The 25,262-nt window shown below is 44.2% G+C and overlaps 1 long non-coding RNA gene across 1 annotated transcript in view; it reads right to left on the bottom strand.

Annotated features, from left to right (window-relative positions):
* Positions 1-17,471, bottom strand: part of LOC138641510 (uncharacterized) — a 35,461-nt gene extending 17,990 nt beyond the window's left edge. Inside the window, exons 1-2 of the long non-coding RNA XR_011313890.1 lie at positions 17,416-17,471; positions 17,150-17,178 (exon numbers count right to left, since the gene is read on the bottom strand). This is a non-coding gene — a long non-coding RNA (uncharacterized lncRNA). The remainder of the gene's footprint in view (positions 1-17,149; positions 17,179-17,415) is intronic.
* Positions 17,472-25,262: the final 7,791 nt, after the last annotated feature.

The raw sequence follows: 25,262 nt of genomic DNA, 5'->3' as shown, positions 1-25,262 counted from the left end.
ACAGGATACAGGTGACGAGGGGTCCGGGCAGCCTGGGAGTATCTTGGGATCCACCTAGCCAAGTGGGTTTGGAAGCCTTCCTTCTGTGCTGTATTCTCTGTCCCTTGCTGCCTGAAGCTTTGCACAAGTTCCTCTCAGTGTCTGATACTCCTAACCAGTATGGCTGACAGCCTGAGTCTTTCATGAGCACTGTCTTCTCAATGGCAGCCCCAGGCTCCTCACTTGCTGTGGTGCCTCCAAGTGTCAGATGGGCCAGGGGACCTGCAATCCCCTGCCCTCCGGTTCAAGTTCCTGGACCTTTTTAGTTGCTGGACCTTTAGTACCCGTGCAACCATGTACTCCGATGTCCGGTTTCTTGTGCGCTTAGTCCCGGGAAGAGCTCAGGCACAGCTCCACTCCTAGTCTACACTATGTCAGCTTCATTATTACTGGGACGATAGTATTATAATGTGGCCCATACTGGTATAATGTCCCCATTCTCACAAATATGTGCCCTATCATCGTATAAATGTCCTCCATCCAGGTATATATGTGCCCCATCCTTGTATGTATGACCCCTATCCTGGTACAATGTGCCCCATCCTCAAATATATATTTGTCCTTCTTTATATATATATATATATATATATATATATATATACAGTGGGGCAAAAAAGTATTTAGTCAGTCAGCAATAGTGCAAGTTCCACCACTTAAAAAGATGAGAGGCGTCTGTAATTTACATCATAGGTAGACCTCAACTATGGGAGACAAACTGAGAAAAAAAAAATCCAGAAAATCACATTGTTTGTTTTTTTAACATTTTATTTGCATATTATGGTGGAAAATAAGTATTTGGTCAGAAACAAACAATCAAGATTTCTGGCTCTCACAGACCTGTAACTTCTTCTTTAAGAGTCTCCTCTTTCCTCCACTCATTACCTGTAGTAATGGCACCTGTTTAAACTTGTTATCAGTATAAAAAGACACCTGTGCACACCCTCAAACAGTCTGACTCCAAACTCCACTATGGTGAAGACCAAAGAGCTGTCAAAGGACACCAGAAACAAAATTGTAGCCCTGCACCAGGCTGGGAAGACTGAATCTGCAATAGCCAACCAGCTTGGAGTGAAGAAATCAACAGTGGGAGCAATAATTAGAAAATGGAAGACATACAAGACCACTGATAATCTCCCTCGATCTGGGGCTCCACGCAAAATCCCACCCCGTGGGGTCAGAATGATCAAAACGGTGAGCAAAAATCCCAGAACCATGCGGGGGGACCTAGTGAATGAACTGCAGAGAGCTGGGACCAATGTAACAAGGCCTACCATAAGTAACACACTACGCCACCATGGACTCAGATCCTGCAGTGCCAGACGTGTCCCACTGCTTAAGCCAGTACATGTCCGGGCCCGTCTGAAGTTTGCTAGAGAGCATTTGGATGATCCAGAGGAGTTTTGGGAGAATGTCCTATGGTCTGATGAAACCAAACTGGAACTGTTTGGTAGAAACACAACTTGTCGTGTTTGGAGGAAAAAGAATACTGAGTTGCATCCATCAAACACCATACCTACTGTAAAGCATTGTGGTGGAAACATCATGCTTTGGGGCTGTTTCTCTGCAAAGGGGCCAGGACGACTGATCCGGGTACATGAAAGAATGAATGGGGCCATGTATCGTGAGATTTTGAGTGCAAACCTCCTTCCATCAGCAAGGGCATTGAAGATGAAACGTGGCTGGGTCTTTCAACATGACAATGATCCAAAGCACACCGCCAGGGCAACGAAGGAGTGGCTTCGTAAGAAGCATTTCAAGGTCCTGGAGTGGCCCAGCCAGTCTCCAGATCTCAACCCTATAGAAAACCTTTGGAGGGAGTTGAAAGTCCGTGTTGCCAAGCGAAAAGCCAAAAACATCACTGCTCTAGAGGAGATCTGCATGGAGGAATGGGCCAACATACCAACAACAGTGTGTGGCAACTTTGTGAAGACTTACAGAAAACGTTTGACCTCTGTCATTGCCAACAAAGGATATATTACAAAGTATTGAGATGAAATTTTGTTTCTGACCAAATACTTATTTTCCACCATAATATGCAAATAAAATGTTAAAGAAACAGACAATGTGATTTTCTGGATTTTTTTTTCTCAGTTTGTCTCCCATAGTTGAGGTCTACCTATGATGTAAATTACAGACGCCTCTCATCTTTTTAAGTGGTGGAACTTGCACTATTGCTGACTGACTAAATACTTTTTTGCCCCACTGTATATATATATATATACTGTATGTATATATATATATATGTGTACCTCATCCAGGTATAATGTGTCCCATCCTGGAATATACAGTACGTCCCCCATCCTCATATATATATGTATAGATATATATATATATATGCCCTATCCTCATATATGTATGCCTCATCTTGGTACAATGTGCCCCATCCTGGTACATGTGTGCCCCATCCTCATATATATGTCCCCCATACTGGTATAATGTACCACATCCTCGCATATATGTCCACCATTCTCGTAGATATGTCCTCCATCCTGATATAATATGCCCCATCCTCATATATACAGTATGTGCCCCATCCTCCTATAAAAGTCTCCCATACTGGTATAATGTTCCCCATCCTTGTATATACTGTATGTGACCCATCCTGGTATATATAGGTAGAAGATCACTGTGGATTGATAATAGCAGATCTTCCATTTAACCTGTGTGTTTGAATCTCATATTAAATGAATTTGGTTTCCTTTAGTGCTGAAGAGGTTGTTTCTATGCTGATCAGAAACTTGCAGCTCTGTTTCAGCTGCTTCTGATCTGATCGTTAACTCTTCCTGTTAAACTGGCCAGACCCTCTCGCCAGTGAAAGCTTTGCTTCCTTACTCTTAGGAGACGCTGTGCTGAATAGGAGTTTGTTGTCGCTATTGAAGATTCCTCTTCGGGTGCTGTGTGCTGAAGCTAAGTGTTTGGGGAGAGTTTTTACAGAGGTGTTCTGTTGTACGTCTGTGTTTATGTCCTGGTCCCTGTTCCCATTTAGTTTATTCCTCCCTGTCCCTATCCTCTTCCCTATAGTTGGTGAGTGCTTTAGAAAGATAAAAGTTTTCTGTTTATCCCTGTTTTGTGTTAGGTGTCTTGTTCACATTACATTTCTGTCCCAGGCTCCATGGGGTGGCGAAGGGGACAGACAATGGATTAACAGGAGCATAGTGAAGTCGGAGACCCAGGCTTCTATACCATCAAGTGTACCTCGGGACAAGGATAGTTAGGGTACCAGGGACAGTTTGAGGCCCCCATTTCCCTACCTAAGACCGTCACAGTGTGACAATATATGTACCCAATCCTTGTATATATGTGTCCCATCCTCATATATATGTGCCCCATCTTTACATTAATGTGCCTCATCCTCGTATACATGTGCCCCATCCCCGTATATAGTATATGTGCCCATCCTGGTATATATATGACCTCATCTTGGTATAATGTCCCACATTCTGCAATAATGTGCCATATTTTATAAAACATTAAAAACAAACTTTACTACTCACCTTCCCCCATGCTCTTCTACAGCCGGCAAAAGAGTCGACAGCTGACATTGGCATCCCCATAATGGCGCATGACGTCACTGCCATGTGGCCCAAGTCACGTGCACACCAACGTCAGCTGTCGGCCTGTGATTGTCCGGCAGCGTGTACTGTAGTGCAGAAAGACGGCGGGTTCCCTGCACCACAATACATTTCAGCTGAATGTGCGTCCTCGAATACACATCCTGCTGAAGTAGCCTCTGGTGGCTGTGGCCCCTCCATATCAGGGCCCTGATGCAACTACACTGGCTATGCCGGCGATATGCCTGCCCCTGTATAAAACATCCCTTCCCAGCATTGTCAGTTCTCACATTTTGCAAAGAGACTTTTGAAATTCGCCCGGATCACAGAACACCCTTTTAACCATTTGACATCAGTACCAGACCAGACCAGAAATTCATACAGTAAATGATTAATTATTATTATTAATAACAATGAGATATTATTATCCGTTATTTGTAATGATGTGAAATGTAATTTCTTGCATGTAATTCTCCCCATAAACACTAGAGGGCAGAACATTACTGCAAGCTACTGTAAAGCAAAAAAAAAGTCTTCAGATCCATTCCTTATATCACACAATACAAGACATTGTGTTATAGCAAACAGCAATGGAGATTCTTGGAGTAATTTCTGAAAATAATTTGTATCAAGATGTCTTATGAATAATGTCAGAATCTCATGCAGATGCAGAACATCATACTACACACCTCAGCTGCTGCAGAAACTCGTAGTACGCACCTCAATTGCTGCAGAACATCACAGTACACACCTCAATTGCTGCACAACCTCATAGTACACACCTCAGGTGCGGCACAACCTCATAGTACACACCTTAGCTGCTGCAGAACCTCATAATACACACCTCAGCTGCTGCAGAACCTCATAGTACACACCTCAGCTGCTGCAAAACCTCATAGTAAACACTAGGGTTGAGCGAAACGGGTCGTTCATTTTCAAAAGTCGCCGACTTTTGGCAAAGTCGGGTTTCATGAAACCCGGCCCGACCCCTGTGCGTGGTCGGCCATGCGGTACGCGTCTTTCGCGCCAAAGTCGCGTTTCAATGACGCGAAAAGCGCCATTTCTCAGCCAATGAAGGTAAACGCAGAGTGTGGGCAGCGTGATGACATAGGTCCTGGTCCCCACCATCTTAGAGAAGGGCATTGCAGTGATTGGCTTCCTGTCCGCGGCGTCACAGGGGCTATAAAGGGGCGTTCCCGCCGACCGCCATGTTACTGCTGCTGATCTGAGCTTAGGGAGAGGTTGCTGCCGCTTCGTCAGAAGCAGGGATAGCGTTAGGCAGGGTCCATTAACCACCAAACCGCTTGTGCTGTAGCGATTTCCACTGCCCAACACCACCTTCGGTGTGCAGGGACAGTGGAAGCTACATTTTTTTTTTTTCCCCCTCAGCGCTGTAGCTCATTGGGCTGCCCTAGAAGGCTCCCTGATAGCTGCATTGCTGTGTGTACGCCGCTGTGCAAACCAACTGCTTTTTTCAAAGCACAAATCCTCTTGTTCCTTCCTTTCTGCACAGCTATCTTGTTTGTTTGTCCACACTTTTTATTTAATTTGTGCATCAGTCCACTCCTTATTGCTGCCTGCCATACCTGGCTGAGATTACTGCAGGGAGATAGTAATTGAAGGACAGTTCCTTTTATTTATTTATTTATTTATTTTAATTCTCCCTACAAAAAATAAGTTGTGGGAGATTAAGATTGGCATTTCTGCTAGAGTGCCATCCCTGTGTGTGCCATCTCTCTCACATAGTGGGCCATAGAAAGCCTTTTTTTTTTTTTGGTTGATTTGGTTTCTAAATTCTACCTGAAAAAATCAATAAATCAATCAGTGGGAGATAAATATTGGCCTCAGGGCTTGTGTGCCACTCCTGACTCCTGTGTGTGCCATCTCTCACTCAGTGGGCCATAGAAAGCCTATTTATTTTTTTGGTTGATTTGGTTTCTAAATTCTACCTGACGATAGTATTATAACGTGGCCCATACTGGTATAATGTCCCCATTCTCACATATATTTGACCTATCATCGTATAAATGTCCCCCATCCAGGTATATATGTGCCCCATCCTTGTATGTATGACCCCTATCCTGGTATAATGTGCCCCATCCTCAAATATATATTTGTCCTTCTTTTATATATATATATATATATATATATATATATATATATATGTATATATATAAATGTGTGTGTGTGTACCTCATCCAGGTATAATGTGTCCCATCCTGGAATATACAGTACGTCCCCCATCCTTATATATATATATATATATATATATATATATATATACAGTGGGGCAAAAAAGTATTTAGTCAGTCAGCAATAGCGCAAGTTCCACCACTTAAAAAGATGAGAGGCGTCTGTAATTTACATCATAGGTAGACCTCAACTATGGGAGACAAACTGAGACAAAAAAATCCAGAAAATCACATTGTCTGTTTTTTTATCATTTTATTTGCATATTATGGTGGAAAATAAGTATTTGGTCAGAAACAAACAATCAAGATTTCTGGCTCTCACAGACCTGTAACTTCTTCTTTAAGAGTCTCCTCTTTCCTCCACTCATTACCTGTAGTAATGGCACCTGTTTAAACTTGTTATCAGTATAAAAAGACACCTGTGCACACCCTCAAACAGTCTGACTCCAAACTCCACTATGGTGAAGACCAAAGAGCTGTCAAAGGACACTATTCTGCCACCGATATATGTGGATGAGATGTGTCTGAGGGATGTGATCACAAATCGCTATATAAACAATGGCAGGTAGCGTTACTCGCCAACCTGTGCCGCCAGTCTCTATCAGCCGCGCGTGGTGATCCGGAAGGATGATGCAGTGATACCGTCAACAGGTTTATTTACAGTACCTTGGTGAGAGTGAGGACTGTAGGTTAGAGCTGTTACAGAATCACCAGATAGAGATAATAGAAGCTTCAGGTTAGAGGTAACAAGAGAATCCTTTCTCCAGCTCTGCAGCACATGTGGGATCCAAGATGGCACGGAGTACAAAACAGGAAGAGAAGGAAAAAGATAGGAGGAGCTAAAGACAGAAAGGTGTTGTGGGAAAATTCCATAACAAATATTACAGTGATATAGCAAACGGCCAGTAGATGGCAGCAAAGTATAACAAATGATAGAACCAGGCTTATTAGCACTACATAATGTCCATGTATGGCTGAAAGTCTATCATAATAAACTGAGCAGCACACTCCCCGTCTGAAATCCTTGGATTTCACTATACCATAAGTCTCGAATTGGGAGTGTTCACCAGAAGTGCATGGAGGGATACCTCAACCTGTAAGATAAAAACAACGCATGCAATGCAACAATAACATATTGAATAACAAGATAGACAAATGTCTATAACGAGTTCTTGAAGTAATCCAACGGATAACCCATCTTCGGATTGGAGAAGCCGCGCTAGGCCAAACTGTCTCCAACCCATTTGTAATCCAAAGGTTGAAGTTCCTTGAAAGAGTTCCTACTGATTGGATGGATAATCAATCCTCAACCGGTATGAGTAAGATAATCTCTGATATAGGCCTAATGAAAGATTTGGGGTCACCTTGCTTAGTAACTGTCACTTCTACCTTGCGTACCTTGCCATCGTCACTTGGAAAGGTTTTAGATATAAGTCCCATAGGCCATTTGTTTCTTTCCTCCTTCTGGTCTTTCATGAGGATAATATCTCCTACTTGTAAATTTGGCTTTACTTGTTGCCATTTTCTTCGTTTTTGGAGAAGTGTCAGGTACTCCCTCTTCCATCTATTCCAGAAACAATTAGCCAGATGTTGCACATATTTCCACCGTCTCTGATATTTGTTACCAGACACAGAGTGTTCAGGCGGGTTAGGAACAGTTCCAAGTTTCTGGGTGAGGAGAGTTGCCGGAGTGAGAATTGTAGGAGATTCTGGATCCGTAGATATGGGTACAAGAGGTCTTGAGTTTACTATAGCAGAGACTTCTGCTAAGAAAGTGGTCAAGGTCTCGTGAGTGAGTCTTGAAAGATTTGAGTCCATCAGCATAGATTCCAGTTCCTTGTGAAAAACATTCTGCTGCACATTGCGTATCACAATGAGTTCACTCAGAGCAATGTCTTCTGCAGAGAGAGGCTTATGGCAGATATGCCAACCGTGACAATCAGTGTTACTGTCCTTATTGCGATAGCATTGTACAATGTGTACTAACCTTGCAATGGCACGAACCAGCCTCGTCCATCTTGAGAAGCGATCAAAACGCCGACAGTCCAAGCCAACCTCCTCCTTGAGTTTGGTGATGAAGGTGCTGACATCAGGACGGATCTCTGGGTCGACATCTGGATCCTCAAGGCTGAAGCTGTCTTCAACGGCAGTCTCTTTGCACTGTTCATGAAGGAACTCCGGTCCTGTCAACCAAGAAGAGCTTGCGAAGGCACCAATAGACACTGGTCTAGTAGCAAGGTCCGCAGGGTTAAGATGGGATGGGACGTGCTGCCATTGCTGGGGTTTGGAGGATTTCCTGATCCTTTCCACTCGGTTACTGACATAGACGTAGAAGCGTTTCGTCTGGTTGTATATGTAGCCCAGAACTACCTTACTGTCTGTGTAGAATCTTATGTCATCCACGTGAATAGCTAGTTCGCTCTGTATGAAGTCTGCAATCTCTATGGCTAGTACAGCCCCACAGAGCTCGAGTCTGGGTATGGTGTGCTCGGGTTTAGGAGCCAGTTTAGCCTTTCCAAACAGAAATCCAACATGGGCTTCATTGTTAGAGTCTACAACCTTCAAGTAAGCGACAGCGGCAATAGCTTCAGTGGAGGCATCAGCGAATACATGAATCTCCTTCCTTTGACTTGTAGTTAGGGATGCTGGAGTGTAACAACGTGGTATGTGGATCTTATCCAAGGCGCAAAGAGATTCTCTCCATGACTTCCACTTTAGTTGTTTGTCTGCAGGGAGTGGTATATCCCAGTCCTTAATGTACTCTGAGAGTTGTCTCAGCAGGAGCTTGCCTTGTATAGTCAGGGGTGCGACAAACCCAAGTGGATCATATAGACTGTTCACCACTGACAGAAGCCCACGCTTAGTAAATGTTTTTTCTGCACCACTAACCTGAAAGCTGAAGGAGTCATTTAGCAAGTTCCACCTCAGGCCTAGACTTCTCTGTACTGGTGGATTGTCTGAGCCTAGGTTCAAGTCCCTAAATTCTGCGGCATGATCATTAGGGTGAAAGGCCTTCATGACAACAGCACTATTGGAGGCAATTTTATGCAATCTTAAATGAGCTTTAGAAAGCATACCTTGTGTCCGTTTGAGCAGATCTGTGGCTTCTTCCGCCGTGGGCAGGGATTTAAGACCGTCGTCCACGTAGAAGTCCTTTTCAACGAACTGTTGGGCATCCTTCCCGAACTCTGCTGCACCATCGGAGGCGGTCCTACGTAGGCCGTAGGTAGCGACTGCAGGAGAAGGACTGTTTCCGAAAACGTGCACCTTCATGCGGTATTCGATCATTTCCTTGTTGGTGTCGTTGTCTCGGTGCCATAGAAAACGGAGATAATTTCTGTGATCTTGTTGCACGATGAAACAATGGAACATTTGTTCGATGTCGGCGGTAATGGCGACCCGTTCCTTTCTGAATCTCATGAGCACTCCCACCAGGTTATTAGTCAGGTTCGGACCAGTGAGGAGAACGTCATTCAGAGATACGCCGTCATGTTTGGCGCTTGAATCGAACACCACCCTGATTTGTTTCGGCTTTCTTGGATGATACACTCCAAAGGAAGGTAGATACCAGCATTCTTCATCAGCTTGCAATGGTGGAGCTGGCTCTGCGTGATCATTGCGAAATATCTTGTCCATAAAAGCTATGAAATGTTCCTTCATTTCAGGCTTGTTCCTTAATGTTCTCTGCAGTGAGATGAATCTAGATAAGGCCTGTTCTCTGTTGTTAGGAAGCCTGGTCCTTGAAGCCTTGAAGGGTAAGGGAGCAACCCAGCGGTCAGATTCATTTTTGAAGAATCCACTGTCCATGATTTTAAGAAACTCCTTGTCTTCTATGGATAAGGCGACTTTGTTGTCATCTTTTGTTGTGTGAAACACTGTTCTCCCTAAGTCATCACCGTAGGGAGTGGGAATGATGTCAGGCTCCTGGATGGAATCAGAGAACCTCTCTTTCACTTCGTAGTGATGAAGGCATGGCTTAAAGTGAGTTGCGCGACCATTTTGGAGCACATACGTTTTACAGGCGTTGACTTCGGATGCCTTGTGACTCCTATCCAGACATACATCGCCCACGATTACCCAGCCTAGGTCGAGTCTTTGGGCGTATGGAGCATCATCTGGGCCGTTGCATTGTTGGCGTACCTTGTGGACCTTCAGAATGTCCCTTCCGAGTAGGATTAGAATATCAGCATTCATGTCCAGAGGAGGAATTTCATTAGTCAGGTGCCTCAAGTGGCGATGATAAAGTGCGGCTTCCGGAGTGGGAATCTCCTCCCTGTTATCAGGTATCTGGTCACATTCATTTAGGGTTGGCAAGGGTATATGCACGTTTCCCTTGATTGCAGAGACTATGTACCCAGAGGCTCTCCTGCCAGAAGTCTCAACACGACCAGAGCAGGTGTTGAGGGTGTATGGAGTCGTTTGTCCCGTTATGTTGAAGATCTCAAAGAATTTGGGCCTTGCTAGAGATCGGTTACTTTGCTCATCTATTATGGCATACATTTTGGAGGCCTTGTCGGGTTGTCCTTCTGGATAGACCTTAATCAGACATACCTTGGCACAGCATTTAGGATCAGTCCCTTCTCCACATACCTCAGTACATGAGGAGGAAACAGCGGTTGCAGTTGGGTCAGGGACCTGTGGCTCCCCGCCATGCTTTTGAGCAGGGTTAGATGCTGCAGAAGGTTGTGAGTTGTATGGAGCTGGCGTGGGATGCATGGCTGTGACGTGTTTATCACTGCTGCATTCAGTGCACTTAATGGCGGCCTTACACTCCTTAGCGAGGTGGTCTGAGGAGGTGCAACACTTATAACATATCCCAAGCTCCTTGAGGGTATCTTTACGCTCCTGCAAAGTCCTTGCTCTGAATCCACGGCATTCTTTAACTGGGTGAGGCCTTTTGTGGATAGGGCACATACGGTTACTGTCCATGACTTTAGGAGCAACATTATTTGTCTTAGTGAAGGCAGGTGTAGTAAGTGGAACGTCAGTCTTTCTCACAGATACTGTGTTCCTTGAATCTCTACGTTTGGCAATGTTATCATACCTTGTAGATGATGATGATGCTGGTGGAGTAGGCTCAGTGAAGTCGAAGCTGGGATCATTCTTCTTCCGAGCTTGGTCACTGATGAACCTGGAAAAATATGAAAAGGGGGGAAAGGACACATTATACTGCCTTTTATACCGTGAGCCGTGGTCTGCCCATTTATCCTGCATGCCGTGTGGCAACTTGGACACTATTGGATTAACGCCATGAGCAGTATCTAGGTAGCTCAGTCCTGAGAGACGTGGGTCTAATTTTGCCAATTCTATTTCCTTTAGCAGGTCGCTCAGATCTTGAAGTTTTCTATTGTCCTTGTTAGTTATCTTTGGGAAGGTTTGCAGTCTTTTAAATAAGGCACATTCTATAGCTTCTGAGCTGCCATAGGTTTGTTCCAGTCTCTCCCAGGCTGCAATAAGACCTGCATCTGAATAGTCCACATGAACTGCCCTTATTGTCTTTATGCGCTCTGCTGATTCAGGGCCTAACCAGTTAACAAGCAAATCCAGTTGTTCCTTGCCGGTGAGATTAAGGTCCTGGATCACTGCTTGAAAGGTGGATTTCCAGGCTCTATAATTCTCAGCACGATCATCAAACTTTGAGAGACTAATGTTTATTAACTCCCGGCGAATCATGTATCTGGCGAAGTCAGACATATCCGATCTCCCGGTCATTGTTGCAGGATGAACTTGTGGTATCCGTAGGGAATGTAAGTTCTCTGGCTTATATGACTGCGACAAATCAGGACGAAATGATGCGGCATAAGGGTTAAACTGTGGTTTAGTCTCTATAGGTTCTGCTGGCTGTGGCCTAAATTGTGAGTTAGTGCTGGAAGTTACCTTGTCGGCAGTAGGTGGCGACATTTCTTGACTTGCGGGCGCATCCGTGTTAGAAACTGGAGGTGGTGCTGGTGCAGATGTTACATGTCTTAGCACGTAGTCTGAAGTTCGATCAGCTGCGTCTTCCATTTCTTCTGGAATAAGACAGTCCGGATTATCATCTTGTCCCAGTGCTTGTTCAAGGACCTTCAGTTTAGCAAGGGCTGTTGCTTCTTCCTTTTCTGCTTGGAGTATTTTTAATTTCCTTTGAGCTTCCATCTCATTTCTTTGAGCTTCCACTTTGTTTCTTTGAGCTTCCACTTCCACTTCAGCCTCCCTTTTAGCAAAGGAGCTTTTTACTCTAGCTTCCTCTGCAGCTGCACGGATCTCCAGTAGCTTGTCGGACAATCTTGACTTCCTGGAGTGAGATGATCTGGAAGACCGAGCTGTGATTTTGGTCGATGTTGTGCGATGTGACCTAACCTCTTGGAGGTGAGCAATGCGGAGTTCTGCTTTATCCTGGGCATCTCGCACTAATGAGGTCTTTTCTTGGAGAAGAGTTTCCCTTTCAGTTACTTCTGCTGGGGCATCTTCTATGTCACAGTTACTCAGGAATGTGATGTACTTTGCAGACAGTCTCTGGTAGCGATCATAGGCGGCAGATAAACTCTTCAATGTGGCTATTAAACCTGCAGCGTCACTGTGATAGCGTGGAAGAGCTGCTAAATAGTGATCAACTCTGCCCCATAAATGTTCTAGGTTATCATGGAACTCGTCTCTAGTAGTCTCAAAGTTCTCTCTGGCCTTTTGTGTCGGCTTGGTTACACGTTTGGGTCGTACGTCCTGCTCTGCAGTAAGTGTGGACTCTGCTCCTGCAGCATCTATCGTGTCGGGAACCTGATGTGCTTCACTTGCAGATGGGTCCACGGTGCCCTTTGTGGACATGTTTTAGCTAAGATGGCGAACGGTTAAGACTTGCTAGCAGACAATGCATATGCACGCAGACACTGTAGACTTAGGTCTCTTGTTACTATTCTGCCACCGATATATGTGGATGAGATGTGTCTGAGGGATGTGATCACAAATCGCTATATAAACAATGGCAGGTAGCGTTACTCGCCAACCTGTGCCGCCAGTCTCTATCAGCCGCGCGTGGTGATCCGGAAGGATGATGCAGTGATACCGTCAACAGGTTTATTTACAGTACCTTGGTGAGAGTGAGGACTGTAGGTTAGAGCTGTTACAGAATCACCAGATAGAGATAATAGAAGCTTCAGGTTAGAGGTAACAAGAGAATCCTTTCTCCAGCTCTGCAGCACATGTGTATTCCAAGATGGCACGGAGTACAAAACAGGAAGAGAAGGAAAAAGATAGGAGGAGCTAAAGACAGAAAGGTGTTGTGGGAAAATTCCATAACAAATATTACAGTGATATAGCAAACGGCCAGTAGATGGCAGCAAAGTATAACAAATGATAGAACCAGGCTTATTAGCACTACATAATGTCCATGTATGGCTGAAAGTCTATCATAATAAACTGAGCAGCACAGACACCAGAAACAAAATTGTAGCCCTGCACCAGGCTGGGAAGACTGAATCTGCAATAGCCAACCAGCTTGGAGTGAAGAAATCAACAGTGGGAGCAATAATTAGAAAATGGAAGACATACAAGACCACTGATAATCTCCCTCGATCTGGGGCTCCACGCAAAATCCCACCCCGTGGGGTCAGAATGATCACAAGAACGGTGAGCAAAAATCCCAGAACCACGCGGGGGGACCTAGTGAATGAACTGCAGAAAGCTGGGACCAATGTAACAAGGCCTACCATAAGTAACACACTACGCCACCATGGACTCAGATCCTGCAGTGCCAGACGTGTCCCACTGCTTAAGCCAGTACATGTCCGGGCCCGTCTGAAGTTTGCTAGAGAGCATTTGGATGATCCAGAGGAGTTTTGGGAGAATGTCCTATGGTCTGATGAAACCAAACTGGAACTGTTTGGTAGAAACACAACTTGTCGTGTTTGGAGGAAAAAGAATACTGAGTTGCATCCATCAAACACCATACCTACTGTAAAGCATGGTGGTGGAAACATCATGCTTTGGGGCTGTTTCTCTGCAAAGGGGCCAGGACGACTGATCCGGGTACATGAAAGAATGAATGGGGCCATGTATCGTGAGATTTTGAGTGCAAACCTCCTTCCATCAGCAAGGGCATTGAAGATGAAACGTGGCTGGGTCTTTCAACATGACAATGATCCAAAGCACACTGCCAGGGCAACGAAGGAGTGGCTTCGTAAGAAGCATTTCAAGGTCCTGGAGTGGCCCAGCCAGTCTCCAGATCTCAACCCTATAGAAAACCTTTGGAGGGAGTTGAAAGTCCGTGTTGCCAAGCGAAAAGCCAAAAACATCACTGCTCTAGAGGAGATCTGCATGGAGGAATGGGCCAACATACCAACAACAGTGTGTGGCAACCTTGTGAAGACTTACAGAAAACGTTTGACCTCTGTCATTGCAAACAAAGGATATATTACAAAGTATTGAGATGAAATTTTGTTTCTGACCAAATACTTATTTTCCACCATAATATGCAAATAAAATGTTAAAAAAACAGACAATGTGATTTTCTGGATTTTTTTTTCTCAGTTTGTCTCCCATAGTTGAGGTCTACCTATGATGTAAATTACAGACGCCTCTCATCATTTTTAGTGGTGGAACTTGCACTATTGCTGACTGACTAAATACTTTTTTGCCCCACTGTATATATATATATGCCCTATCCTCGTATATATATATATATGCCCCATCCTGGTATATATGTGCCCCATCCTCATATATATGTCCCCCATACTGGTATAATGTACCACATCCTCGCATATATGTCCACCATTCTCGTAGATATGTCATCCATCCTGATATAATATGCCCCATCCTCATATATATGTGCCCCATCCTCCTATAAAAGTCTCCCATACTGGTATAATGTTCCCCATCCTTGTATATACTGTATGTGACCCATCCTGGTATATATAGGTAGAAGATCACTGTGGATTGATAATAGCAGATCTTCCATTTAGCCTGTGTGTTTGAATCTCATATTAAATGAATTTGGTTTCCTTTAGTGCTGAAGAGGTTGTTTCTATGCTGATCAGAAACTTGCAGCTCTGTTTCAGCTGCTTCTGATCTGATCGTTAACTCTTCCTGTTAAACTGGCCAGACCCTCTCGCCAGTGAAAGCTTTGCTTCCTTACTCTTAGGAGACGCTGTGCTGAATAGGAGTTTGTTGTCGCTATTGAAGATTCCTCTTCGGGTGCTGTGTGCTGAAGCTAAGTGTTTGGGGAGAGTTTTTACAGAGGTGTTCTGTTGTACGTCTGTGTTTATGTCCTGGTCCCTGTTCCCATTTAGTTTATTCCTCCCTGTCCCTATCCTCTTCCCTATAGTTGGTGAGTGCTTTAGAAAGATAAAAGTTTTCTGTTTATCCCTGTTTTGTGTTAGGTGTCTTGTTCACATTACATTTCTGTCCCAGGCTCCATGGGGTGGCGAAGGGGACAGACAATGGATTAACAGGAGCATAGTGAAGTCGGAGACCCAGGCTTCTATACCATCAAGTGTACCTCGGGACAAGGATAGTTAGGGTACCAGGGACAGTTTGAGGCCCCCATTTCCCTACCTAAGACCGTCACAGTGTGACAATATATGTACCCAATCCTTGTATACATGTGTCCCATCCTCATATATATGTGCCCCATCTTTATATTAATGTGCCTCATCCTCGTATACATGTGCCCCATCCCCGTATATATATATAAATAAACATCAGTCGAAAATAACAACGAAAAATTGGCGACTCAACCATATATCACAAAAATAGGAGAACCATGAGCCAAAAAGTAGCCAAAAAAAATATACCCAAAATATAAACTTTATTGAAAAACAATCAGTATCAGAAACATAATATTACCATATACATAAAAGTGACAGGTTTATGACTAAATCCGTTGGCACAATAGTAACCATGAATCACAGACCGGGACAATGGCATAGTAAATTGCTGACTCATAAGCATGCAGTAAACGTGCTGCCAGTAAGTGCACACAAAAGCATTTGGTAATGTTCAAACAGCCAGGCTGAACAATGTCAGCGCATAGATAAGTGCTGTAATAGTGGCCGTAAACTGATGTGCACACATTACAAATATAAGAGTTCTAATTACCCATGTGGAGTAGAGTGGAATAAAGGTCCCGTCTGGATCCCGGTTACAAACCCCAACGCGCGTTTCGCGATCAAAAGTTGCCGCTTCCTCAGGGGGCGTGGCTTAATGATGATCTCAGTCCCATTTAAATAATGGCCGTATATAGTATATGTGCCCATCTTGGTATATATGTCCCCAACTTGGTATAATGTCCCCATCATGTGTCCCACATTCTGCTATAATGTGCCATATTTTATAAAACATTAAAAACAAACTTTACTACTCACCTTCCCCCATGCTCTTCTACAGCCGGCAAAAGAGTCGACAGCTGACATTGGCATCCCCATAATGGCGCATGACGTCACTGCCATGTGGCCCAAGTCACATGCACACCAACGTCAGCTGTCGGCCTGTGATTGTCCGGCAGCGTGTACTGTACTTCAGAAAGACAGCGGGTTCCCTGCACCACAATACATTTCAGCTGAATGTGCGTCCTCGAATACACATCCAGCTGAAGTAGCCTCTGGTGGCTCCATATCAGGGCCCTGATGCAACTACACTGGCTATGCCGGCGATATGCCTGCCCCTGTTTAAAACATCCCTTCCCAGCATTGTCAGTTCTCACATTTTGCAAAGAGACTTTTGAAATTCGCCCGGATCACAGAACACCCTTTTAACCATTTGACATCAGTACCAGACCAGACCAGAAATTCATACAGTAAATGATTAATTATTATTATTATTATTAACATGAGATATTATTATCCGTTATTTTTAATGATGTGAAATGTAATTTCTTGCATGTAATTCTCCCCATAAACACTAGAGGGCAGAACATTACTGCAAGCTACTGTAAAGCAAAAAAAAAGTCTTCAGATCCATTCCTTATATCACACAAGACATTGTGTTATAGCAAACAGCAATGGAGATTCTCAGAGTCATTTCTGAAAATAATTTGTATCAAGATGTCTTATGAATAATGTCAGAATCTCATGCATAATGTCAGAATCTCATGCCGTTGCAGAACATCATACTACACACCTCAGCTGCTGCAGAAACTCGTAGTATGCACCTCAATTGCTGCAGAACATCACAGTACACACCTCAGGTGCGGCACAACCTCATAGTACATACCTTAGCTGCTGCAGAACCTCATAATACACACCTCAGCTGCTGCAGAACCTCATAGTACACACCTCAGCTGCTGCAGAACCTCATAGTACACACCTCAGCTGCTGCAGAATATCATAGTACACACCTCAGATGCTGCAGAACATCATAGTACACATCTCAGCTGCTGCAGAACATCATAGTACACACCTCAGCTGCTGCAGAACATCAGACAAGACCTACAAGAAAAAAAATGAGCAAAAACCCTGTTTTTGATCAAAAGTATACATCTCACCTGCTGCAGAACCTCATAGTACACACCTCAGCTGCTGCAGAACTTCATAGTACACACATCAGTTGCTGTAGAACATCATACTACACACCTCAGCTGCTGCAGAACCTCGTTGTACACACTTCGGCTACTGCAGTACCTCATAGCACACACCTCAGCTGCTGCAGAACCTAATAGTACACACCTCAGCTGCTGCAGAACATCATCATAATACACCTCAGCTGCTGCAGCACATCATCATATACATAATACACAGCATATTGATATGATGGACAGCAGCGGTCTTGATCCTCCCGCTGGGGAGATATTTGCATAGTCTATAGGCCATGTCCCTAGCACTGGGCGGAGGCTGAGGGAGGGTGACGTCACTAGGGGAGCTCAGAACGTCAGCAGGTTCAGCAAGTGGCAAAATCTATGAAGGAGACCCACATCAGTGACGTGTACAATACTGGGGGTCTATTGTGCTGCAGAGGGGCCCAGAGTATGACTCCTGCCTCTGCACTCCTGTAAAGCTGTGGGACGTACCACAAGACTATATTCTGGGGGCCTATTATGCAGAGGAGTTCACCTAACTATATGACCTCTTTATACATTTGAAAATAACTTTAAAGGGGTCAGAAGAAGAAATACACGGCTGGTTTCGGAAACAGCGCCACACCTGTCCACAGGTTGCGTTTGGCATTGCAGCTCAGCTCCATTGATGTGGACGGGAGACATCTTGATGCTAAATGTTACGACGGCTTTTCATTTCCCTCTGGTCCCTGAGAAACGTACATTGTGATTTCTGGTTTGGCTTCACAGCGCGATGCTCTTATAAGAGTGGAACCTCCACGGTATAAATAGCCCCGAAGTTTCACTTACCACAAAATGGCCCCCGAGGTCAAGCATCTGGTATCAATAACGGGATCGTCATAAGGCGTTTATGGGAATTTGTTGGTATTTTCATCGCAGAAATAGAACGAAACCAAGAAGACAATATTGCTTCATCACGTTCACGAGAAATCCCGCACCCTGATCCCGTTATGGTGGAGTTCCCAGGAGCCGCGAGGTCAGACGCCTCCGTCAGAATCTCTTGTACACGTTTTATCTGCGGTTTTCAGAGATGGAACCCGTCCCCGTCCATTTTTTATTCTAGTCATGGATCAAACTCACCCGTACAAGTCTACGGGAGAACGGATGGCGTCCTAGCGCTGTGCAATTTTCACTGAATGTTTAATAGGAGAAACTTTGGAAACTTTTATCAATTTATTTTGTTCGAAACCCTGAAGCAAAAAACTGACCAAACACTGATGAAAATCTGTTCATTTCTCATGTACTCCAAAAAAAAGTATCGTACTAGTGATACTGGGGCTAAGGGGTTTCCAGTGATGTCAACGTTTGACACAGAAAGTTCACACAAGAGTAAGAAACATATTTTTTCAGATAAAAAAACAAATTTTTATCTGTATTATCAGAAAGTGTTTCGTCATCATCTATGGGGAAAGGGGAGTTGGAAGGTCCCCTGCACGACAGGTGGTCATATGGTCTTACCTAAATCAGCAGATTTGACTGACTTTAATCTACTGTGTATGGGGGGCTTTAAACAAAACCCTATTGATTCTTCCTTTAAAGGGGATGTCCAACCTTAGGCCGGCGTCACACTCAGCGTATAAAAATACGGTCCATAATACGCAGAAAAGTCCCCAAAATAGTGGTCCGTAGCTCCTCCGTAGGCAGGGTGTGTCAGCATATTTTGCGCATGGCATCCTCCGTATGTAATCCGTATGGCATCCGTACTGAGAGATTTTCTCGCAGGCTTGCAAAACCGACATAGGGACCTACAATGGATCCATGTGCTCCCAAAAACATAAAAACATATGTACTGTCTATATATATATATATATATATATATATATATATATATATATATATATATAGTATTTCTTCCAGCGCTAGATAGCTTTAAAGCCGGTAATTCAATTGCCGGCTTTTACTCTCTCCTTCCTAAACCCGACATGATATGAGACATGGTTTACATACAGTAAACCATCTCATATCACCATTTTTTTTGCATATTCCACACTACTAATGTAAGTAGTGTGTATGTGCAAAATTTGGGTGCTCTAGCTATTAAATTAAATGGTTAAATGGCGGAAAAAAATTGGCGTGGGCTCCCGCGCAATTTTCTCCGCCAGAGTAGTAAAGCCAGTGACTGAGGGCAGATATTAATAGCCTGGAGAGGGTCCACAGTTATTGTCCCCCCGAACCCCTGGCTAAAAACATCTGCCCCCAGCCATCTTCCAGATGTGCCTTTTCTGGCACTTGGCCACTCTCTTCGGTAGCGGTGGGATATGGGGTAATGAAGGGTTAATGTCACCTTGCTATTGTAAGGTGACATTAAGCCAGATTAATAATGGAGAGGCGTCAATTCTGACACCTATCCATTATTAATCCAATTGTATGAAAGGGTTAAAAAAAAACACGGATTGGTGGATTTTTTGCGCAATACAGTGACAAACGCAGCATGCTGCGATTTTCTACAGCCGTAGAAGACCGTATAATACGGATCAGTAAAATACGGCAGATAGGAGCTGGGGCATAGAGAAGCATTGTACCGTATGCAATCCGTATTTTCTGCACCTCTCTTACGACTGTAAAACTCGCTAGTGTGAGGCCGGCCTTAGGCTACAAATCTGCAGTCAGTGTATGTGACTAGAATCTTGTGAATCCTCACATTGAGCGCACTGAGAAGATTCTGAAGATTTTCCTGTGCTGGTGCAAGGAGCGGGTGGTCATGTGACCGCAAGTAAGCAATTTACATACTCCAAGTAAGGCCAGCTTCACACTGGCGTTTAAAACGGCCGAGTGCAATGCGATTAAAAAAAAAAAAAAAAATCGCATTGCACTCGGACCAATGTTAACATATGGGGCCGCTCCCAGCAGCCGACTTTTTGTCGGCCGTTTTCCTCAGTCCTCGGTCGCATGCTGCGATTGTCTCGGACCGAGGAAAACTCTCGGCTCACTCGCACCCATATAAGCCTATGGGTGCGAGTGAGACAGCGCACACCACCCGGATATCATCGGAGTGATGTGCGCTATAAGCGGACCCCAGCAATGGAGGAGATGGAGAAATTCATTTCTCCGCCTCCTCCGCAGCTGTGCTCCGATCCTCCCTGTGCGAGAGAATCGGAGCACAGACGCATGACACTCGGCTCCTGCACTGCTGCGAGCCGGAGCCGAGTGTCATTAGCATATTGTATCCAATGTTCTCGCATCGGATGCAATATGCCAGTGTGACGCCGGCCTAACATTCCGACTAGATGTGCCTGGCCTCGCTCAGTCTAGTCGGCATGTATGCAAATCACAACTGTCTCTCCCGACACCAGCATAGGAGAATCCTCAGAGTATACTGTTCCCCTTGTGAGGATTCACAAGTCTGCAGCGACTAAAGACTTGTAGCCAAAGGTGCAACACCTCCTCTATATCCTCTTCTGCTCTCTAGACTAGAGTCACATAACAATATCAGGGATCGGACTAGTCACATCCCCAAATTGCATCCATGACTGTCTCCATGTTCAGCTCCGCAAACTCATCCACATTCCGGACATGTATCAGAGCTGCCTTCACATTGCTGGAATTATTCTGGTATGATGGGGCATGCCACACTTTTTCTTCCACAAAGACCATTGATCGGTCACAGGCACTGGCACGCTGACTATAATGTGGCTGGTGCTCTCCGTCGGTGGTCTATGGTGCACCCTGACCGATAATGTGCTCGTCTGTACGAACCCTTACTCTGGTAACATGGCATGGCCATTTGTATGGGAATTCTGAAAATGTGCTGTGCAAACGTTGGGTGAGACCCCCATCTGTGAGACAGATATGGATTTGTGGACATGCTATAAATAGGTGTGAATAACTCTTCACGCTTATGTTCTATGAAATTGGTGCAAAAATCATCTCACTCCGCCCTTGGTAAGGTAGGAGTAAGGTTTCTTTCACACTTGCGTCGGTACGTGACGTACCGACGGACGTTGTGCAAATTCGACACAACGTGGGCAGCGGATTCAGTTTTTCAACGCATCCGCTGCCCATTGTAAAGTCCCAGGGAGGAGGGGGCGGAGTTCCAGCCGCACATGCGCGGTAGGAAATGGCGGATGCGACTTACGAAAAAACGTTCCCTTGAACGTTTTTTAGATACGACGGTCCACCAAAACACCACGCATCCAGTGCACGACGTATGGCCATACGTCGTGATCCATCGGCAATACAAGTCTATGGGAAAAAACGCATCCTGCGGGCACATTTGCAGAATGCGTTTTGTTCCCAAAACGACGCATTGCGATGGAGGCCACACGACGCAAGTGTGAAAGAGGCCTAAGGTGGCCGTATAAATCGGACTGAGGTCGTACCGCAGTGCTCGGACTGGCCGGCGGATCTCCAGACCCAAGAGTGACAACTTCAAATATTTCTATGCAGCTGTCACACTCGCATTGGCAGAGCGCCGGCCAGTTCAAGCACGGCGGTCTGATCTCAGTCCTGACTGTGCCCTAATAGAGGATCAACAAAATAGCTGTTGATTGGACAAACGTATTATTATTCAGCCTATTGGTATGTATGCCTGTTTCATAGAATAAGGTATAGCTAGATGATTTTTTTGTTATATTTTTTTATTTTTTATTTAAATAGCAGCAAAAAAAAAACATGAGAAAACCACAAAAGAGACCCCATATAACTTTAGGTTAGGCCTCCTTCAAACTTCCACGTAAAAAAAAGTACGCGTGAGACAGTCCGTTTTTACTATCCGTGTGGTTTTCTGTTGGCCGTCCGGGTGTACCATCCGAAGAAGCCCAATAAATGGAAACCTGAAAAGAACACAGAGAACTAAAACAGACACTTTCCCTCATTCACCACTTTATTAAAATAAATTCCCACGCAGAACCGACGTAGTTCATCGAATCCGTCGTAGCGCAAGCAAATCCAGCGAAGTCCTTCGAATCCTCCGTACAAACCATATGGAGCTTCGTTCTCACGCTCCAAAGTCTTTGCAAACAGCCACATCTGGGTTAGGCTGCGCTGTGCGAAACCCGGTGATTCTGATGAGCGGTACCGTTACTGATGTCACCAATCTCCAGATTCGCTGGGTATTGCTTAATAAAGTGGTGAGTGAATGAAAGTGACTTTGTTTTACTTCTTTGTGTTTTGTGTGTGTTCTTTCAGGTTTCCATTCGCTGGACTACATCGGATTCGGTGGACTAAGTCGGATTCGGTGGACTAAGTCGGATTCGGTGGACTAAGTCGGATTCGGTGGACTAAGTCGGATTCGGTGGACTAAGTCGGATTCGGTACGTCAGACCTGAGTGGGATTTTTTTTTTTGTAATAAAGTGGTGAACGAAGAATGGTGCTGGGGAAGGTTTATTTCCATAAAGGTTTTTTTTATGGGTTAGTAATGGGGGTGTTGGTAATGGGGATAGACACTTCTCCATTAATAACACCAGGGGCTTGATGTCAGCTTTGTTTTTGGACAATTTACAGATGATATCAACCCTAAGCCCCATTACCCAGATCACTAATGCACCAGGAAATCGGGAAGAGCCAAGGCGAAGCGGCAGAATTGGAGCATCTCAAGTGAAGCTCCACTTCTGTGGTGGCTGCGGGATGGTATTATAAGGCTGGGAAGGGGCGAATATCCATGGACTCTCCCAGACTGATATTATCAGATACCCTTACCGTAAACTGCTGAATGTTTAATGAACTTCACCTATTACTAGTTACAGGTAACCCATCCAAAAACCACAACACAGTCTCACTGTCATAGGCTTAGAGTATAATTACATGAGATTTTGTTTACACCACCGTAAAAAATATGCATAAAAAATACACAAAATCTGTCAAAAGAAAATAGAATATAGCATATATTGTATACTGACTTACTTGTATCTGAAAGGTCCCTGGCTTTTGACTCGCCCTGTCCTCCTAGTTATTCCTCTTACTGTTTGCCTACATTCATAGGGATTAATCATTCCTTCTGTTCTTATTTTACAAGAGTGAAGAATCGGATAAAAGCTCATATAATACAAAAGCACAAGCCAATTCCTGTGGAGCTTCTGCTCATCTTCCCAGGCTTTATAACTATGACTTGCTCACACGTGGCCACTGAGGGTGATAATGGTTTCATATTCATGTTCTATTCATAGTTCTATTCATAGTGGCCACCTTCTATATATATCCCATGTGGACCAGTTTCCCAGGAAATTCCTATTTTGTTTTCCCACTGAATATCTGTAATGGAGACGTCCTTACTGTTCAGGGTTAGGGTTCATAAAGGGGATGTGTAATCAGAAAATGACTAATTAGGAAAATCAGATTTGTATGTTACTGCATTTTTAACCATCTTTATAATGTGTTTGTTTCACTCTTCATATATAACAAAATCAGATAACTTTTAAGTATTTACACTAGCCAAAACATCCTGTTCTGTACAGAAGACTTTTCAGCAATCTCATTAGCATATTAGGGTGGTTTCACACTTGCGTTTTTGTCTGCAGCGTTTTTTTTTTTCAAAAAAACGCATGCGTTTTTTTTTCCTATATTTAACATTGAAAACGCATGCGTTTTTGTTTGTACGCGTTTGGTCGCGTTTTGAAACGCATGCGTTTTTTTTCTGCATGCGTTCATTTTCAGAAATGCAACTTGTAGTATTTTTGAGAGGCGTTTTTTGGACAAAAAAAAAACGCATGCGTTTTCATGCGTTTTTTTGGGGTCAAAAAATACATTGGAGTCAATGGGGACGCATGCGTTTTTTTTGTGCATGCGTTTTTTTGCGTTAAAAACGCATGCGTTTTTATATTAAAAAAGCAGAAAACACACTGATATGCCACCCCCCAACATAAAGGTGATAAAGGGATCCTAACCCTAACCCTACCCCTAACCCAACCCCTAACCCTAAGGGATCCTAACCCTAACCCTACCCCTAACCCTACCCCTAAGGGATCCTAACCCTACCCCTAACCCTACCCCTACCCCTAACCCTAACCCTAAGGGATCCTAACCCTAACCCTACCCCTAACCCTAACCCTACCCCTAACCCTAAGGGATTCTAACCCTACCCCTAACCCTAACCCTAACTATTTCTGTTTATAGTGGGTTTTTTACTTTATTTTGATGATTGGCAGCTGTCACACATTTCTCAGCATGCGTTTAAAAAACGCAAACGCATGAAAAAACGCATGTAAATGCGTAAATACGCATGCGTAAAAAAACCGCAGCGTTTGCACGCATTTACATGCGTTTTTTCACCATGCGTTTTTTTGCATTTTTTACCGCAAAAACGCACCCAAAAAAACGCAAATGTGAAACCAGCCTTAGACGCAATTATCACCTCTATGTACAGCAGATAATACAGGATCCAATATTCATAATAGGTGATGACACAACTCACGTCCCCCTCCTGTACAATAACTGATAACATAACATTTACATAGGGCCGCCATAAGGGCTTATGGCATTACTGCCTCTTACTGATGTATGGGGCCTGGTGAGCAGAAGCAAGGAGGGAGGCCCCCTCTTTTTGCTTCTGCTCACCAGGCCTCAGGGGAAGAATTCAGCTGGTTCAACAACTGAATGTGCATCCTGGGACGCACATTCAGTTGACATTTATTGCTGTGCTGGAATCCACTGGCCTCTTGCTATGCAGGGCAGCACTGTGTCATTTATAGGTCTTCATCTGATGTAGTGTAAAAGTTGTGGAAAAATTGGGGAATGTGCTCTAGATAATTGTGTGTTATTTTCTGCAGAGACGAGTCCTGGCTAAAAGAAGTGATGGCGGTCTGCACTGGTTGACGAAGAAAAATGAAGATGAAGACTTCAAATAAAGATGTCACTAGTAAGTCAGTGTGTTACCTGTACATTTACACTATATACAGGGCTCCTGTGTACAATGTCACTGGCGAACCCTGTATAACCTAAACACTGACACTATATACATAGCTCCTGTGTATAATGTCACTGGTAATCACTACATTACTTGTACACTGACACTGTGTACTGTA

Source organism: Ranitomeya imitator, chromosome 6 (genome assembly GCF_032444005.1).
Source record: "Ranitomeya imitator isolate aRanImi1 chromosome 6, aRanImi1.pri, whole genome shotgun sequence".
NCBI classification, from domain to species: Eukaryota; Metazoa; Chordata; class Amphibia; order Anura; family Dendrobatidae; genus Ranitomeya; species Ranitomeya imitator.
Note: the sequence above shows the minus strand (reverse complement) of the source record. Positions and strands in the feature narration are given on the sequence as shown.